General features: G+C 36.9%; 1 protein-coding gene across 11 annotated transcripts in view; it reads right to left on the bottom strand.

Moving 5' to 3' along the window:
- SORBS2 (sorbin and SH3 domain containing 2) overlaps positions 1 to 15,250 on the bottom strand; it is a 166,508-nt gene that overhangs the window by 125,970 nt on the left and 25,288 nt on the right. For all 11 annotated transcript variants that reach the window (XM_068136931.1, XM_068136932.1, XM_068136934.1 and 8 more), the window contains one exon: positions 2,788 to 2,912. The gene's annotated coding sequence lies outside the window, so the exon portion shown is untranslated. The remainder of the gene's footprint in view (positions 1 to 2,787; positions 2,913 to 15,250) is intronic.

The following is a 15,250-nucleotide window of genomic DNA, read 5'->3' as shown; positions in this document are numbered from 1 at the left end:
GTTCCCTGGTTCCTCCTTCTTGCCCTTTTTGAAGATGGGGGCAATGTTTCCCCTTTTCCAGTCTGTGGGGACTTCACCAGACTGCCAGGACTTTTGAAATAGAATAGAGAGGGGTTTAGCAACCTCATCTGCCAGTTCTCTCAGTACCCGTGGGTGTAACCCGTCGGGTCCCATGGACTTGAACACTTTCAGGTTCTTCAGATGATCACGAACCTGATCTGCACTTACAATGGGCAGTTCTTCCATTTTTACCTAAATTGCTCTGAGCAAGCTTGTATTCTTCACACAAAGAATTCTGTTAGGCTGCTCCAAGCTTAGTGGATTCCCTGAGACCACACCATTAAGTAAAATGAAAAAGCCAAATAAGAATTTTTTTTTTAAAGTATTTGACACCACCTTTGGGAAGTGAACAAAGACACACTGTCAAAAGCGGAAACCTGCACGAACTGTTACCGTTTGTTCCCCGTGGATGCTGAGGTTTGCTTACTCAATGAAAGAAATTATACTGCTCTCCTGAGATTTCCTCCCTTTAGTTGAATTTAGTGCCAAGCTCACTGAGCTAAAGTTTGGGTTGTGTTAGCATGGCAGACACAAGTTCCTGTAAGTCAGTTATGGTACTCAAGCTGAAAATTAAGTGCCAAGCAAAAACTTGGTCTTACAGAGAAACTTTAAAGTCAAATGAGTTTTTAGAAGACCTCTATTAGACCTTATTGCTCTCTACAACTACCTGAAGGGAGGTTGTAGAGAGGTGGAGGTTGGTCTCTTCTCCCAGGCAATCAGCACCAGAACAAGAGGACACAGTCTCAAGCTGTGCCAGGGGAGGTTTAGGCTGGAGGATAGGAAGAAATTCTACACAGAGAGAGTGATTGTCCATTGGAATGGGCTGCCCCGGGAGGTGGTGGAGTCACCATCACTGGAAGTGTTTAGGAGACTTGATAGGGTGCTTGGTTGCATGGTTTAGTTGATTAGGTGGGTTGGATGCAATGATCATGAAGGTCTCTTCCAACCTGGTTTACTCTATTCTATTCTCTAATAGACCATTGTTGGCCCTTACTTTACACAATTCAAGCACTGGTTTTAATTGAAAATACTTGGTAAATATTTTGTCTATTATGCAGGCTAATTTTGTGCAATTTCTCTTCAGATACCTCTTTTAGACATGTTAAGGGATCCCAAATTTCCCCATTGCTCGAAACAGTAACTACAGCATAACCTTTAAATTGTCTTAAGCTCTTTCAGAAGCTTCAGCTTCTTCTGAAGTAAGTCTCAAGATGGCAAATTCTTTTCATATGAAAATATTCAAGGTAAAATAAATTCCAGAGTGTCAACTAAAGAACTTAGGAAATACAACGACAGAGTGAACTGCTGGATCATGGAAGCAGCTTTACGTGTGACAATGAGAGAGGAATAGGGAAGATCTTAAACTAAGAGGGCTACAACACATGTAAAAATGAGAGAAGAATAGAAACTGTCTCATTTGAAACGAAGTATGCCTCGTACCAAAATTCCCATGGTTTCAATTGAATACTTACACTGTATCAATATGCTACTTAAGGAAACCCAATCAGAATTAGATCCACGATTCTCAAATATGAGAATAAAACAGCATTGTAAATATTGCAAGAGAACCAAATTTCATTTTACTTTAAAAAAACCCAAAAAAACATAAAAACTGTGAAAGTTCTCATTTTAAATGAGCTGGAGGGCTTCCAAAGCACTGATTTTTTTTCCTATGAAAAACTAATGCATAACTACTGCTTTGCATTAAATATAGAACTGCTTTTAATATGATGCAAGTTTTCAATACATTGAAAAATAACACAACTGAAGCAACTCCAAACGGTAGAGAAATAACAAAGCCTGCAAAATGAACTATGCAGAACCAGAGCATGCAATATGTAAGTGCACAGTAATTGTGGTAAGCCAAAGCATCACAGCATAGTGATCAGATGGCCTACATATATATAGGTTCCCATTTAATGCTAGCCAATTGCTCAGAAGAGACAAAGCACAGAGCAAAAAATGTTTAGCTCTTCTGAGATTTTCTTCTTTTCAGTTTCAGTAACGAAGAGGTAGATGAAAAAAAACCCTTCCTTTTGTTTGGGTTGTACTCAGTTAAAACTTCACAATCAAAGAAAAAGAAAAGTTTCAAGGAGTACAACCAAAACCCAGAAAAACTCTGTAAGCCAGAAATGTCTTTATTAGAACTCTTACAAAATTATATTATCAAAGACTACTGGTAAGCAGGCTTACTGTTCAATGAAATAGGCTCATCACCAAGAAAAATATACAAGTGCATCAATAGTATGAATCAATTTTATCTACACAAGACAAAACCAGTAAGTGAATAGATATGAATGAATTCCTGGGAAAGTTAATTTCTTAAACTCTGACTTGACACAGAATATAATTTCTAACACAAATTCTGAAGCTGATGCAATAAATTCAGAACATTCAAACAGGTAAATAATTTCAAGACAGAATAACCACCAGTTTTGCCTTAAAACGTTTAGTTATTTCATTACAGCAAACTGAGGAAAAACTACTAGATGAACAACTAAACCCCCACTTCTACCAAAGCAGCATAATGAATCAAAGGTTCTACTCTTAACTTTGTAAAAGCAGCACAGCCATACTTTTGCAGATTGGTCTTCGTACTTCATATGGTGCATGCAGCTGAACAATCAGCAAGCAGAAACTGTTTTTTCTGAACACTAATTAGAAACTCAAGAATGCAAGTCATAAGGGCAAGAAGAAAGACAAATCCTTAAGAAAAATATGACTTACCAGACAGACAAGTTCAGCTGTGTCTCAAATGCGAAGGAAGTAAGAAATTTCTCTATATGTAGGTCTTTATTTAGCCCTTTATGAAGGTTTCTCTGAAGAAATTAATTTAGCTCACATGCAAGAGTCTGCAAAAGAAAAAGAGAAAGAATTTCAGCTGATGCCTGATGCTGTGGCTTTTTTTTTTCCCTAAGAAAATTTGAGCTATTTTAAGCAGCAAGCAATACAAATAATCAGCCTCCCAACCCAAGTTAAAAAAAATAATAAAAAATTTAAAAAAACAATCTGGAAAACCACAACAAAAAACTTTGTTCACTGTCCAAACTTTTATTTAAAGTAACAGAAGGAGCAGGGAACAACCACTGTGGAAGATGAACAAAATTACTATTAAAAGGAAATCTGGGACCTTGGAGACACCTGTGGCACAGGAAATGAACCACATGGATTTTTTTTTTATGTGCAAAACACATTCTGCCTCCTTAACAGATGGAAGTTCTATTTGCATTTGATTGCATCATTATCTGTCTCGTATACACATCCAAGGACTGGACAAATCAGTTTACCAATAGTGAAGCCAATAGTTTATTAAATTTCCAGTTTCAGTACCAGTGATATTGTGGAAGTTTAGTGACCTGAAGCTGCTGGCACTCCATTTTATTACCAGAGCCATCCAGTGACGTGATAAAGATCCGCCTGCCCTCTCCTGCTGCATGCCTGACCAGCCAGCTTACCCTCCCATACTGAAAAAATACTGGGAAACCTAAAGCATGAATACAGATTAATGACTATAGGCAAAGACTCCAAAACATCTTGATAGGTACATAAAAGCTAATTATCTTGAAGTTTCAGACATCACAGGTAAACTAAGTCATACGAAAACCACCACTGTTCTTTAACTTTTTGCAGAATCTTCTAGTACAGGAATAAGCTTCCAAGATGCCCTTCTCTATAGCTCAACAATTCTGGCAGACACAACTTACTTTGCTTCACCAGAACAACTTTTCATACATGTCCATACTATTAGGCAGTGCCACTGAAAAATGTGTTGCTTTGTTCAAGTTATGTGATTCAAAGTTATTCTCTACTAGAAACCTACGACGAGTCAGCGTGGCACAATTACAAAATGTTTTAGTATCTATTACATTTCCAATATTTCTAGCACACTTATTTGAAAAATGTTATGGGCCACCTTAATTTCTGATTTTTTTCTGAACAGTACTATCTGAAAGTTTTAGTGACACATGAAACAGGATGCCAGAAACACAGGCTGTTTAGTAAGCCATTAAAACGTTAAAGCAACGCTCATTGTTAAAAAACAAACACAAAAAGCGTATTTGTTCCTGGAGACTCCTATAAAAATCATTAGCTATAGTACACTTACAACAATAATGAAAATGCTGCCAAGTGTGAAAATACAGCACAAATTCTTTCTAGATTACCTCAAAAGCATACCTTCCATTTGATTCCAAACATTTACTGTGTTACTGCAGGTAAAAGCAGCTATCACAAAAAAAGACAACCCCACGAACTGCAAATACCAACCCATGAAAGAGATAATTATTGCTGCTTCAATCCAAGTGACTGGTTTAGGACCATTATTTTGCCACACAGATTGTATTTACTTTTAGATCTATGAGCAAAGAGATTCAAGGACTCCAATAGCTTAAAATTCATAAAATGTGTGAATTGTAGCCAGCTTGAGAGTCATAACGGGCAGGTGGAACATGAATACAGTCTGTCAAGAAATACAAGACCTGTATTTCAAGACCAGACCACTAATTTCAGATGCTATGTCATTATCTTGCTATCTGTCACGCTTTCATCTAGTGGTTAGAAGCTAAATCAACAAATATCTCTATGCTAAATACTAATATTATGCAAATGTGAAATAAAAGAAAGCATTAAAATCATTACTAGCAGTGTGAATTTATTGCTGAAGTAACTCAATACACCATGCTTTGCAGCACAGCATTTCTTTTATGAAGCAATTTCAAAAAAGGCTAATTGACTGATTTACCACAAGCACTTTAACCCATTTTGGCACCTTGTTTCTGCATACAATCTTTGCAACTCTTTGTGTGTAAATAATAATTTACCTATTGGTATTTATAGCATTTACTAAACGTCACAAAAGCACTGCTTCAGTGTATACTGTGATGTACTTTAACTACTGGATCATGTGATCTTTACCTACAAGAAACAAGACATAAATGTCATATGCGGCATTTAGGTCTCAAAGAGAAATATATCTGTATGTTCTACTAATAAACAAATATGTCACTACTACCAAGTTCATTACCACATGGTTTCATAGACCAATGATACTCATATCTCCTATGTTCTGGCTATCAGTAACATTAAATCAGGCATACAATTAGTGGCACACTGAAGCATTGTTAAATCCATGGTTGGTAATAAGCAATTTGAACATAACCAAGAAGCATATAGTTCACAGTATTGCAAATCTAGTACTTGGTGCAAGTCTCCAAGAGCTCCATAAGAAGATGCTACAAGACAGACTTTGGATAAACTTGAGACAAAAAAATCTTGATAGTTAGGTATGTGGACAATCATTCATGCTGATAGGAAAAAGAGCTGTGTACTTGTTCCAGTACACAGATTCACAGAAATGAAATCTCAGCTTTTCTAGACCTAATCTTTCAAACAGTTGAGTCACATGAAATGACTGAAGAAGAATCCTCCTTATGAGAAGTTGCCCTGTGTACATTCCAAGATATTTAGATGAACGCTGCAGAACCATGGGTAATGACTTCATCATTCTAACATTATTCTATACCGGTTTCTATTCAGATCTTTTAATAGTAGTGGAATACCTTATAGTAACATGATAATGTTTTTAAATGAACTGCATGTTGCCTGCTCCAGGAAGAAACAAGGATTATGAAACATATTTTTCAGTATTTTTTTTTTTTCCCCAAGTAACCATCTTTCTTGAATTTAAACTGAACTATGACAGGTAACATTAAATGTGTTTAACATTAGGGAATGTGAGCACAATGCATGCACTGTGCATTTGCAGAAGTCTCTGAAGAGAGGTGTTTCACAGACCTGACCATTTCAGTTTCTCAAACGAGTATTTCCTAGCTTACAGGGAAAACCCCAAACATATACAGAAAGACAGGAGGGAATCTGTCAATCGCATGCTTTATCCTGGACTTCAGCTAGTCTTGTGAATATCCTAGACACACATGAACCTGAAGAATCTTAAAATAAGAATGAACCTTTTTCCAGTGTCTCAGGTGTGCTTTCAGTAGCTTCCACTGCCGAAAGCAATGGAGCTATGAAGTGTGGCCATTCTCCTGAACAGGATGGAATGCCTAGTTAAAGGTAGATCATATAAGCCACTACTTGTGTTTTTTCCTACATAATGTAAACAAATTAAATTGCTGATCGACAGCCGCCTAAACATGAGCCAGCAGTGTGCCCAGGTGGCTAAGGCAGCCAGTGGCATCTTGGCCTGCATTAGGAATGGTGTGGCCAGCAGGAGCAGGGAAGTCATTGTGCCCCTGTACTCTGCATTGGTTAGGCCGCACCTTGAGTACTGTGTACAGTTCTGGGCCCCTCAGTTTAAGGACATCGAAACACTTGAATGTGTCCAGAGAAGGGCAACAAGGCTGGGGAGAGGCCTTGAGCACAAGCCCTATGAGGAGAGGCTGAGGGAGCTGGGATTGGTTAGCCTGGAGAAGAGGAGGCTCAGGGTTGACCTCATTGCCCTCTACAACTGCCTGAAGGGTGGTTGTAGCCAGGAAGGGGTTGGTCTCTTCTCCCAAGCAACCAGCAGCAGAACAAGGGGACACAGTCTCAAGCTGCGCCAGGGGAAGTTTAGGCTTGAGGTGAGGAGAAAGTTCTTCACCGAGCGAGTCATTTGTCATTGGAATGGGCTGCCCAGGGAGGTGGTGGAGTCACCATCCCTGGAGGTGTTCAAGAGGAGACTGGATGTGGCACTTGGTGCCATGGTCTACTCATGGGCCTGTGGTGACAGGTTGGACTCGATGATCCTCGAGGTCTCTTCCAACCTTGGCGATACTGTGAAATATGCATGGACACATGTTATCCTACTGTCAGGAATGCCTGTGTTCTGATAAATGCATCATATGCCTATAAAGTTGAAAATTAAAGTAGATGGGAAAATATTATTTTTAGTGACATCAGTTTAATTTCGAAATTGTAAGTTGTAATCATCCTTCAGCAATGCTCAGGTTCATTTCTTTGATAAAAATAGTCAGCACTTCACTTAGAACATTTCTGTCTATTTAACTCATATCTGACACTGACAGCTACCACAAAATGATCAAAAAGATATTTACTGATGGTTAGTTTAAACTTTTACTTAATGTATTAGGATAAATCATTATGAGTTAACACAGGAAACTTGACATAAATTTCCCACCAATAAAGCTTCATTTTTAGATATAAGCTCCTTTAGAAAATAATAACAGAATCACATCAGTGCCTTACTCCTCCTTCAAAATTCCTATGGCCTCACTTACCATACAAGCATCTTAAATTCTCCCTAGGGCAAATCAATGCACTGCTCAAAAATATCCATTAAGAACAACAACGAAGATTTACCCAAGGAGTAACAGGCAAGATTTTGTTTTTAGGTAGAAAAGCACTGCAGACAGCTTGCTTCTATATTAACATCTCTTGCTGTCCCTCCTATCAATAAATGCACCTGGCATTCTAGCCAGGTTGCTTCTAAACACATATTGATGTCCTATGTCATTGTTCATGTCTCAGCCTCCTGTAATAGCAGTAGCTTAAGAATTGTCCTATTAGAATGACAACACGTCCCAATGGCTACAAATACCTACGTGGTTTTCTTTGGTTGGATATGTATAAGAAGGTATTTCAGAAACTTTCTAGACCATCATATGAAATAGAAGATTTGAAAAACCTTCAACATTAAAAGCCCCCATAAATAACCAATCCCGAATTTTGGTTTCATTGGAGCTACACATTGAAAAAAGTGTATCATCTAACAAAAAATAGACTCAAGCTTTCAGAACATAGGATTCTACATTGCCAAGAATGTTTAACAAGGCTTTCAAAGAACAGTGATGTTTGTTGAAGTTCACACAATAGAATTATATTTTTGCTCGGCTAACACATTAGTTTTCTGCATGACTGACTGTGTTCTCCAGTACCTCAGTGTATCTCAAAATAGCTCTCCATATCAAAAAAGCACAAAGCTCCACTCTGCCTTAAGATTCCTCCCCCCCCATCATTTCCTATAAACAGTTAATCATGGATGGCCCACCTTGCTGATACCATTAGGAAATAAAAAAATTTATTAAACTTTTCTCTCCAGGTTTGGTAGGAGAGTGTTTAATCCCTACATACCTCTTCAGGAAAACTTGGAAGCTGGGAAGGAAGATTAAAAAGAGGAAGCTTGGAATTAGTCGGGTTTTTTTTTCCACTTACATATGTCAAAAAAACACTAAAGAGCCAGCCAAGAGTTATCAGGCAATCTCTGATCCAGCAGAGTATCCAAGAAGCCTTCTGAATTTGTTACAGAAGAGTGTTAGTGATAACTCACACATTTGAATGGAACAAGGCATGAAGTATGAAGAATCAAACTCTCACTTCATTCACACCAACTGATGTTTGTGCAAAATGAGATGTTTGATGAAGAGTTGCCTCTAATGTTCTCTAGAACAGCAGATCTGCGTTCTCTTTAAAAGACACCATCTGTCTTGAGCTATATTCAGTTCTCATTTTTCACTCTGGAATTTGTTAAGTCTGTGTCCCCATCCCCAGTTATAACAAAATTTTGTCTGGGGATAGAAAAAAAGTAATTATGTAAGACTGAAGTCTCTACCCAGATATCTTGTGAAAGACGTTTCATAAATAAGTAGCTCTGCTCTCATAGTAAGTCATGGTTACCATACAACTTAAAATTTGCTTTTCAGGAGCCTTGATCTCAGAACTTCTAAAAATCCATAAAATGTCAGGGACTGTCTTTATGGTGAGATGTTTCTGAAGATGCAAAAGGCTTTGATGCAGAGTCAGCATCTCTGAACTTCTGACATTCTTTACGCTTCTTTGAGATCTAATATACTAAACCCGAACCAACATGACAATACATCTCTGGAAAGATGACTAGTACCAGATTTTCTGCCCAATTTTCACTTTTGACAAAACTGGATTGAATTTCATTGCTGCAGATTCAATTTTATATCTAAGGACTCAAACCTATTGTAATTGTTATAATCTTTTAATATGTTTAATCTTTAACTGAGCACCAAATAAATACATTAGAACATAAGTAGACTCCAAACCCTGAAGTGAAATCACATGTACTTAAAACCCCCCCCTCTACTATTAAATTATCTAAATATTTATAGCTTTTTGGTCATCTGTTGTAACTAATTCCAATACTTACTCCAATTTCATTTCACTGTCAACAAACCATATAGCTGCTCTCCTAATGATGTAAAAAGCAACTAGAGTCACTGCAGCTATCACTATAAAACCAGGAGAATGGTATGCTTGCTAAGAGCACTATTTTGCTAGTAAAGTTAACTTCCTCTGTTCCAAGAGTAAACAGTTAAGAATGTATGGGGAAATAAATATGAAAAGTCTGTTTCAGGAAATGGAGAACAGAAGCTTATTGTTTATCTTGCTCTTGATACACACCACATTGTTTCAAGCACTTTGTACAAGGTTATTTGTCTGGTTTTTGCTAGAATATGTTCAACTACCATTTAAGATTCTGGAAGATTTGTTGTTTTTTATTTGAGGGAGCAGGGTTTTCCTAAAGGCCTAAACCTCAGACATCTGAACAAGCTAGGACACTAAATCTGCAACACTTATTGTGACTTATCAACTCAAATGACTGATCTAAAGAATTTTTTAGCCCAAATCCAAAGCTAAAATCTTCAAAACAGCCATTTTACACATACCCAAATTCCTAAGCATTTATATAGCTTTTAACAGTGAAGTTCCCAGTTGCCTATAATTCTCCTGTTGGAATAAAAGCAAGCAGTGTGTCACCTTGAAAACACTTTAGCGGGAGCTGTCATACACAAACTTGTATTTTAACAACCTTGTGTCTGAGGCACAAACATCGACAAGGTATCCTCAGGTTATTTTCACTCCTCAAAAACCATGAAATATGTCACTCCATCACATTAAAAACAAAACAAAACAGACAAAAAACAACCCCAAACCAAAAAAACCAAACATAACATTGTATTGATGGTCATCAAAACATCTGCCACAGTTACTGTAAACCTGGATTGAATTTCCATAAGGATTTACAGTCACACCTCCCACTTCACTGACACAAAATACTAAGCACCAAGCTGCTGTCTGGTCTTTTGAGGGCATTGGCCCATCTTTCAGACATGAATTACAGACTTCACATGTCTCACAGAGCAAGAGCTTGACCCTCACTTCAGCTTAATTAAGAGAAACGTTGAGTGCCTCTCCATCAGTTATTCTGAAATATTAACAAGTGAAGAATATACTCTGAACAATCTAGCTGAACAATTAACACCTTCTAACAGTTGTCCTTGGACCACCATCACCAGGCTTTGAGGCTGCATATGCTTCTTTGCACAGCTGCCACTCTCAATCTCAAGTTAGCTGGTCCATAAAAAGAAAAAAGAAATGCACAGAAGAAACACATGTCCCAGTCCCTCATTTCATGTCATAAAGACTTATGTTACAGAGCACACAAGGCCTAATGCCATTCTGCTCCTTCTTAGCACACCAGATTATGGGCAGGCTGGCTTTACACCTCCGCATTCTGTACTGAGTTCCTATTCCAAGTACCATGACTAAAACCACCAAGGAATTTAGGCTTCTCAATAATTAACAATACTGTTTAGTGTTCAGACAGTTTGCTAAGCTTCCAGTTTAGTAAAGAAAAAAAGAACCTTTATGAAAAATAGTCCTTAGTTTTACCAATCATGTAGCTTCAATGTTATTTGCTATTCATAGTCCAGAGGGTAGGGAACAGGACACCTACTGTAATTGAAAGCAATGATACTTGTCACCTCAGCTGAATACAAAACTTCTTACTAGAAGTCACAAAAGTGGTAAAAGCACTGTAGAGAATACTCTTTCCTTAAATGTTACTTCAGTCAGTTTATCCATTTTGCTACTACAATCAACTTCACTGGGAATATCAACTAAAGGCATAAAACAATTGTGCAAAGAAAGACCTCTAGATAAGGGCAAATAATGCAGCTCCAATATCTGAAGTATAATTTTCCTATGGACTTGGGGATACTGGTGGATGAAAAACTGAATGAGAGCCGACAATCCACTCACAGCCCAGAAAGCCAAACATCCTGGACTGTATCAAAAGAAGTGTGGCCAGAAGCTGCCTTATCCCACCCACACATCAACAAATAAATGCAACGTGCAAGTTCACCTGCAACTGGTCAGAGCAATATCACCACTGGATGTTATCACATAGCACCATGCTCCTAAGTGTCTTGATGGGCCAAAGCTAGAGTTAACTGTACACACTTAGCTCAGAACTGCACAGGAAAATTTCATGTCCTGGAAAACTTGCAGCTGATTTTTTTTTAACATGAAAATCTTGAAACTCCATATTATTGTCTATAATATTATCCAGGCAATCCAAATACAGGCTGTTGAGGACATGTAAATTAGATGAGTACATTAAAGACAGGGAACAATGTAGCAGCAGGAAGCTGCTAAATGGTGTGGGGGTTTTGTTTTGTTTCTTCTGGTGATGGTAAATCAGCTGGGAAATCTCTTCTGCAGTGCAATGTATCACAATCAACAGAAAGTCCCTAAAGTAGAAAACTGATCCTTCCTGTTCAAACCTCTTTATTCCTGAAGATATAATTTCCCCAGATATTTTACAACTTTTCACACCAGTAACTTGGAGGGAAAGGAGGACTTGGCTTCTAGGAAGTTCTTCAGTTTCAGCTTCCAAAGGTGAAGTTCTAGCACAATGACAACATCTGCTAGTGGATGTCTTACACCGAGATTAGGTTTAGCCCGCTAGGAGAATAGCTCAGGAAACTGGTGTTAATCTTTAACTCAGTTTGCTTTTCTGTTAACTGAAGCACTTTAGTCTACAGTAATTTATCATTGCATTGCTTCAGCTGAGTGAAAATGAGCTCTTCTACAGTTTTTGTTTGCTATCTGTGTTCTCAATAGTGCCATTAATTGCAGAACAGGCTTATTTGAACTACACTCATACTTTCTCTAAATAGGGAAAGACAAGTTGGTGTTGGCTGTGTTTATGGCAACTTTAGAATGTTACAGGTTTATTGCCAGTTAATTGCCCTATGTGGATCCATCTGCAGACCAGAACTACATTTTCAACTAACAACTTTAAGTGGCAAGTACAGTGATAATACAGAATGTGTAATGGGTGACATTAATTAAAGGATTTTTAGCAATTTCCTAATTCTCTTCCACTAGTATACCAATCAGTGAACATCATTAATTAATAAAGAATCCAAACCTACAGCCATGTTTTCCAGTAAAGGTTTTCTCCCTGCATAGAAAAAGAGAGTCTAGAGACATAATTCTAAAATAACACTTCCTACCTCTGTTTTTGGTAGCCAGTATGACACAAAGGTCTACACACTCTTTTGAAGAGATTTAGTATATAACTTACAAAAATCAGGCCTTTTAAGAGATCACAGTTCACATAATAAAGGCCAATTATAACTAGGAAGATGGAGAGAAGAGTGCTCAGAAATGTGTTCAGACAGTAATAAACTGACAGTTGGAACAATGTATTTTGCATGTCGGGTAAAGGAAGCAGCACCCACATCTATAGCATAAACCTAAATCCATGGCAGGTGAAGCTCTACGGAGAAGGACTTGAAGAGCAGAAATGCAAACATCACAATCACATTCAAGCAGATCTTAAGATACATGAGAACTGCAAGTCAAAGGCAATGTAACTTGAAGTAGATATTCTATTTTGTATGCCTGACGTTTCACACTTATTAGATAATTTCCTCTCTTTGAAAAATAAACATATGGAAAGGCAGATTTCCCTTCCTAGAAACTGTTTACTTCCTTAGAACTTTAACATCCTCTGTTTTTCAAAGTCCTCCAACTCTTAATCACATAACAACTTTCCTCCTATCCCAGGCAGCTCAAAAAACCCATTTTCACCTCAAGTCTTTTCAATTTTTGTTATCAGCTTTTTTCTTTCCATAACAGAAATTCTCAATCCTAACCCATAGACAAAGATCACTATAAGCAACAATGGAGTAATTTTGCACTTAAGAAAACTAAGGGATGAAGGCAGTGACTTTCTGGTATCCTCTGCTTTTAAAATGTCTTGAAATCTTTACATGTAATGAAAAACAAAATGGAGAAGCTGAAAGGTAAATTCTCTCTCCTAAACTTATAGAGGAGAGTTAATCATTTCAGTTTTCTATCTTACCTTCTAGAGAGAAAATGTAGAGATAAAGTTGCCAATTTTAAATACATTGAAAGTGGACTTATTAAATATATCTTAGAATAGGTTTAACTATTACAGATTTACTGTCAAAAACACATTAAAGTCTTTGCATTGTCTTCTGCTAACAAACCAATGACTTGCAATTAAGCTCACAAACATTTGTTTCCTACAGCAATTAAACAAATTGTTCATAAGGAAAACATGAGAAAAACATTTAGCATTAATTTTTTTGGCCTTTATATTCTGACCATCAGGGGGAAGAGAAATTACATATGACCAACAGCTATGGGAGGTTTAGAATTTAAAACCAGAGTACAACAGAGTGCAGAAAAACACTAATAGTTTTATGTACTATCTGTACAGCTTTTGGTTATTTATAACAAAATCAGCTTACGATAGACAGGTGGCATGAACCAGAAACATGTGAGTTGAGATCGAAGTCTAACCGTCCCTAAGCTGAGTACTTCAAATGATTTTTATAATACTTTTAATAACAGAAAGAACATTGAAATATAAACAAAACTCTGTGCCAACAACTCTAACGTGTTCCATACCTACAGGTGTCAACATATAAAATCTTTTCATGATACAACATTGAAACACTGCTGCCTTTGTAACAACAAATATATTTCTGTTTCCTGATTCATTTTCCTGAAACTAAGGTGACCCCTTACCTTGATTTAGATGGTGAGATTTCAAACTTTCAGTTATGCCTGATACAGACATCACAGAAAACTAAGTGTGATAAAACACCACAACCACACTGACCTCAATTTTCAAGTCTGGTTAGCATTTGTAGGATCACACCTTGAAATGTATAGCGTAATTTGAAAGTAACTTCTGATGTTCATCAAGTTTTAGGAGTCAGAACTAATTATGTATCTGTCAGGACATGAAAAAAATGATAAAGTACGTGTACATACATCCTGTAATACATAAACTGTAAATAAGGACAGCAGATTTATTCAGAAGGTGCCAACCTTTTCAGCACAGATCTTACTAATGAGAGCTAAATGTCTCTGTAAATAAACTTTAAAAAATAGTTTTAAAAATTTAATTATTTCAAGAAATAGACAAAAGTATAACAATTTTCTCATCTTTGAGTATTTCAAATAGTCTTCAAAAAGTATTTACTAGGCATTTAAGTCTGAACCTAAAACTAGAGAAGCTGCTCCTAAAAAACTGGAAGATAAAGCCCCTAGAGGTCTAACTAAAATTTATACAATATTGAAGATCACAGTAGAGATTTCTGAGATAAGTACACACAAGAAAACTTGCAATACAATTATGCTTTTAAGCCATGTTTGAACTCAAGCCACCTTCAAACTTCCAGCTTGGCTGGTAATTTGAAATCCAAGCATCCACTAACATTCTAAGACAATTTGCCTCCATTAAAATTAGAATTAAAAGAATTAGAATGGAGAATTTTTCCTCAAACTCTTTTAAATCTTCATTTCTGCTGTAAAAAATCAGGAAAACACTGATATCATGGTCAAGTAGAGATCAAAGACACCTGTTAATAAACCTGCTCTTCAATTTATATTTGCAATCACATGCCTCCTACTGCAAATACCCCAATAATTTCTTTTCATGGTGATGATCTAATATAAATAATTGCTTAAACACAACAATTTCCTTTCAAATGGCAACTCAGATGACAGTCTTTGCATCTGCTCATAAGGAAGTAATTCCTGTGCTCTTTCTCTTCTGATGGCTAATTCACAGAGAGTGAAACCAGAACTGAGTGGAACACATCTACATAGAAATAGTGTAAGAACCCTTTTACTTTCTGTAGCTCTTAGTCATACGGACATGTTTATTGTCAGTTGTGGTTAGTAATCTAAGCAGTGATGGATTTTAGAGAACTATGTTTAAAATAATTACACCACTAAATATTAAAAAAAAAAAAAAACAGCAAACAAATTCACACCTGGATTGATTCAGTATAACATCACTGCAATTAATTTTGCCTTGCTCATAAGAAAACTATTACCTCAAGCATCCTTCTAATGCATTAACTAGAACAGGGCCAGA

This window comes from Melanerpes formicivorus, unplaced genomic scaffold, assembly GCF_026170545.1.
Source record: "Melanerpes formicivorus ecotype bairdi unplaced genomic scaffold, bMelFor1.0.p_v2 SCAF_4, whole genome shotgun sequence".
Taxonomy (NCBI): domain Eukaryota; kingdom Metazoa; phylum Chordata; class Aves; order Piciformes; family Picidae; genus Melanerpes; species Melanerpes formicivorus.
Note: the sequence above shows the minus strand (reverse complement) of the source record. Positions and strands in the feature narration are given on the sequence as shown.